This window comes from Podarcis pityusensis, assembly GCF_964106645.2.
Source record: "Podarcis pityusensis genome assembly, chromosome: 2".
Classification (NCBI taxonomy): domain Eukaryota; kingdom Metazoa; phylum Chordata; class Lepidosauria; order Squamata; family Lacertidae; genus Podarcis; species Podarcis pityusensis.
In genome coordinates, this window is record NC_138029.1 from 53,806,982 (window position 1) to 53,812,134 (window position 5,153).

General features: G+C 44.7%; 1 long non-coding RNA gene across 1 annotated transcript; it reads left to right on the top strand.

Moving 5' to 3' along the window:
- Positions 1-1,717: 1,717 nt before the first annotated feature.
- Positions 1,718-4,386, top strand: LOC308470354. The gene is made up of 4 exons (XR_013982388.1): positions 1,718-1,818; positions 2,773-2,996; positions 4,047-4,126; positions 4,230-4,386. It is a non-coding gene; the product is annotated as an uncharacterized lncRNA (long non-coding RNA).
- Positions 4,387-5,153: the final 767 nt, after the last annotated feature.

A 5,153-nucleotide genomic window follows, 5' to 3' on the forward strand; every position in this document is an offset into this window, starting at 1 on the left:
TAATATCTCCCCCATGTTCAAGGATCAGTACACAGAGAACATCCAGCAAGTCAACCAGGCTGTGCATTTTTATTGTATTAATTTTATCTAAGCTGAAGCCTCTCTGTCTGTGAAAGTGCCTCTGCTCCCAAAATTTTGTGGTTAGTTCACTCCATAGTCCCAATTGCCCTGCCTCTGTGTTTTAAGACCTTCCTGCCTAAATTTAGTTCAGTCTGCTTTTCTGAGCTCATTCAATCTATATAGAGAATTCAAGATTGTTGGTTTTTTTTTTAGAAAGAGAACTTCCCCATCCTTCCTTGCAGTCTAGTGAATGCTCAAGCAAATATATATTTTATGTTCAAAGAGAGGCATCAAAGTGGCAAAGTTGTTGGCGCACTCAGCCAGCGAACAAGCCTAAGGGATTGGAAAAGACTGAACGTACTGAAACGAAGGTGGGTGAATGTGGACACATATTATCAGAGTTTAACAGAACATCAAAGCTGCTCAGGCATTAAATGGTTGTTAGCAGCTTGTAAGTGGGGGAACTGGAAAGGCTTAAAAGTATATTCAGCCAGAAAAAGCTAACTAAAGTGCTAACACTTGAACAGAACCTAACTTTCTGCTTCAAAATATTTCTATTTAGCCAAAGCTCCAAAACTTCAGCTTTGGACAATTTTGCAGCAAGCAAGCTGCCTTCCAAAATATATTTTGCAAAGTTATTGAGGAGAGGAGGGGGGTATAGTTCATTTGTTCATAGTCTGCCACTGAGGCTAAGCAAGAAGGCAGAACCGTATAGATGCTGTATCACCTCATCCCAATTCATACGCACTCCATAATCCAAAACCATGGCCCTCGTGTTTTCCAAGAGCCAATTTGGGCACTGTATCCAACGACTAGGGACAGAATTCAACAAATGAGTCTCATCAGGGGAAGCCTTGTACAAGGAATTTTGTTTGTGCAATGGGACTTTCCACCCTCTATTCCCACTGTGACCCTAAAATTATCCCTGGGCATGGGGGGAGCAGTCTGAAGAACCCGCAGAACAGCATACAGGGAGAAGAGAGGGGGAATAAGTTCATCTGACAAACCAAAACACTTTCCAAGGCAAAAGGACCTCTTACCTTCATATAATAAAAGGTAAAGGGACCCCTGACCATTAGGTCCAGTCGTGACCGACTCTGGGGTTGCGGCACTCATTTCGCTTTATTGGCCAATGGAGCCGGCGTACAGCTTCCAGGTCATGTGGCGAACCAGAGCAGCGCACAGAAACGTCGTTTACCTTCCCGCCGGAGCGGTACCTATTTATCTACTTGCACTTTGACGAGCTTTCGAACTGCTAGGTTGGCAGGAGCAGGGACCAAGCAATGGGAGCTCACCCTGTCGCGGGGATTTGAACCACCGACCTTCTGATCGGCAAGTCCTAGGCTCTGTGGTTTAACCCACAGTGCCACCCGCATCCCTCCTTCATATGATGGCAAGTGACTATTGAGGCTTTGCACAACCGCTGTCTGAGCCCGGGATGAACTTCCAGCCCTGCACAACCATTGGGACACAACACTCCATCCTGCTCTGGCCATGTAGGTTGCTGGGAGACTTGTATTCAAACAGACCTATCACAATCAAGCTGCATTTGAACAGACCTATCACAGGCAAGCTGCATTTGAACAAACCTATCACAGGCACACAGGGGCTGGGCAGGTCTTTGTGGTGGACCTGAGTGAAGACTTCAGCACTTGGGCTTCACTGGGCTTATAAAGATGCCTCAAAGGGACTTGCCGGCTCTGTCAAAGCTGAATTCCCCACCCTCCCACCCAATGTAGCATATGGCCCTGCCCGCAGGTGGGCAGGCAGATTCTGTGTATGACCTTGCTATGGAAATATTCAGTTGTCATATTTGGAGCCAGGGAGGAATTTGACGGCAGGCAAATTGAGAGTTTTGCCTACCTCATAGCAATTGTCACAACTTGTTGGCAGATAATGCATTGGATTCAGCCCTTAGTCTAGGCAGGGGCAGGGTTGGGAGCCCACCCACCCCCTGCTTCAGGGAATCAGGGATACTCTGTTAAAGGAGTCCAGGGGAGGTGCTTTCTAGATGCCCAACATAGAGTCAGTAGGCCATAGCACCCCCTAAAATGGCAGTCTTGGAGGGATAAGTCCTATCTGGGAGATCTCAAAAAAGCTGGAGGTGTCTACCTTACCAGCTGCAACTTTCTGGGAGAAGATAGGAGTGGAGGGTGCCTTTGGCAGGGCTTTGGGCTTGGATACAGGCTGTGGGCTTTCCTCCCTGGCTTCTCCTTCCAATACCCTGCCCATGAAAGAGCACCATGCTTACTAGCAGAGGACGCAATCTTGTGGGATGTCGGCTGCTCCTCCTGCTCAAGGGGCTTCCTGCATGTGGGGCCACAATTTGGAGCTACAGGACAGATTGGAGGTTCTGTGCACAGTCCCTAGGATACAGGCATGAGGTCCGTGCTTCAAGGCACAATTGGCACATGGAACACAAGTAGGTGGGAGGATCATCCCACTTCCCTTCCACATGCCCAGCCTACACTGTTGGAATGCCATCTGTCTCTATCTGCCACAGCCAACCACAGTGTTGTGCCCATCTCCAAAAGGGCTGGATGAGAAACACTGACCCTTTTCTCCTGTTTTTAGTGGAACAGAAGATCCAATTTGGTAGTGCTAGGCTCTGATTGATTTATTCTACTTACCCTAGCACCATTAAGGCTCACTTTTAATTTACTTCAAATATATACAGCCACTCTGTCTAATAATGACTAAAATCAAAACCAGGTGAGAGTTCACCAGACCATGGACAACTGAGGCCAGGCTATCCCAACTGAGGGACGGCTGTAACTGGTGAATCACCCTAAGCACTCCTAGCCACAGAAACCATTTGAGACTCTGGTGAGAAGTTGGAATCCAGGAGCACTGCCAGACAATGAACCTGTTCCTTCAGGTGGAGTGTAGATGATATGGCTGCTAGCTGGTGGAATCCAGCAGAGGTTTTATGGGAGGTCAGTAAGATGTTGCTCCTTCTACTCCTCCCGCTATCTCTGCCTGCCTCCTACTATGTGGTATCCACACACACACCCTTCATTGCTGGAGTGACACAAGGTCCACTGTAGTTATCGCGTCTGGATTTGAAAAGTCTTGGCCAAATGTGTGAGCTCAAGCCAGACTTGCCACATCATTTACCCAGAAAGAAAATTTAGAAGTGGTGCAGTTTCTCTCTTTGTGCTTGCCTGTTTGCACCGATGCACATTTCACAGGGAGACAATAGAGCGTAAAAAAAGGAGAGAGATTGATGAAGAGCAATTAACACCCTCCAAATGCACACGATTCCTTTGTGAGACCCTTGTTATTTGAGATCAAAAATATGTCACTGAGCTTTAAAATGAATGCATCAAGCTCTTTCAGGCATCATTATAGCGAATTTTAATCACAGTCACCAGAAACACAAAAGCATCGCCAAGTATTTAAGGACAGGATTTGGGCAACAGATAAATAATTGGATGGCATTTGGCTTTAATCAAGATTCCCTACAATAACTTATTTGTATTCTTGCATCCTGATGCCATGACAAAAGCCTGAAGCATTTCAAAAGCATTTACTTGAGGGAGGGGGTTGAGGAGAGCTTTGGTGCTGTTCTAATTGTATGAAATTGAGTTTATGTCCCTTAAGCAAAGATACTGCTAATTTTTGACACTAATTGTGAAGAAGTATGACTAGAGAATGGCAAATTTTCAAGGCAAATCTGAAATCGAACAAATTGCAGCCATTCTGTTGGTGCAGATGTGAATCTTCATACAAGAAAAAAATGGCTTTGATTTGATCAATGTATTTTAGAATCATTATTCATTTCTGCTCTAAGCAGAGTTAGCCAAGATGTACGTCTCTCTAACACAGACCAGGATCAGATGCTGTGGGTTCTGACACACCCAGCCCACGTCCATTCTGCCACCATTTTTAGTCATTAACTTTCAGTGCCAGCAGTACTGTTGCAATGGTTCTGTTTCAAGATGACTATTTTAAATGGTGCTTGCTCATTTCTATTATTATTTAAGATATCTGATACTGCTCTTCCTCCAAGGAGCTCACAGTGACATACATGCCTCCCCACATTGTATCCTCATAACCTTTTGTGGTAGGTTGATCTATTATTATTATAGTTTTTTTTAATTATACTTTCCTAATCTCCCCTCTTTTTGCTATCTTGTTACCTTGCATTTTCCATCCTTTACTTTCAGCTGCCTCCCCTGAATGGGTGAGGTTCCTGTGTAGCAGCAGAAGGTGCCAGAAGGTGCAAGGAATTTCACCCCTTCAAGATTGAATTTACTAAGTGCCATTTGGTCTGCTGTCAGGTGTACAACCCCACAACTTCAGTTGTGCTCTGATTGATTGATTTGATGGGGCTATTTCATTATTAGATGGAATGGCTTTGTATCTGTGAAGTAACAAATTAAACAATTACTAAAATCAAGTCTTGTTGCTTTTGTAGCCAGTGGTTGAAATGAAGGCCTGGGACAAATTGTATTGATGGATTTGGCAATAACTTTTAATGATGGATTAGCTCTAGCAGCAATTAATTAACAAACACAGCAACAGCTGTTTTCATACTAGGTGAGCAGGTAAACACTATTTCCCTCACTTTCAGAAAGAAGACTCAAGACACCTTATTATGTGGGGGAAAGGTTATGCATATTAAAATATAACCAATTAGAGGATCTGCCAATTAGCAAACAAATAAGTGTGGGCAGGGGGATGCATGCTTTTATATGAGGGAATCATCCCTCACCCATCGGCATGTAAACTATCAGGTTATGTGCTCTGCAGACATGGATAGAGAGAAACTGTTCCTATTTGTGTATATGAATGCCAACCTGTGTACCTGTACCCCACTGTCCAGCATTCACTGTGGCCCCAAGATAACATCTAAGAACTTCACAAGTCACCAGCTCTCGGTGATAACAGTGCCCCCCATCCCAATAACGCCTCAGGGTGGCATAAAAGTCAGATCTTACCTTTCCTTACCTGTCCAAACTGAATGCCAAACATTCAAATAATACCACATCGACCCAAGATGCTCTACAGTGTGAAGTAAGTGGAAATAAGAAGCCCCAAGTACCAAATGCAGGTAGCCAATGGCCAAATTACAGTTCAACCTTTGGTCC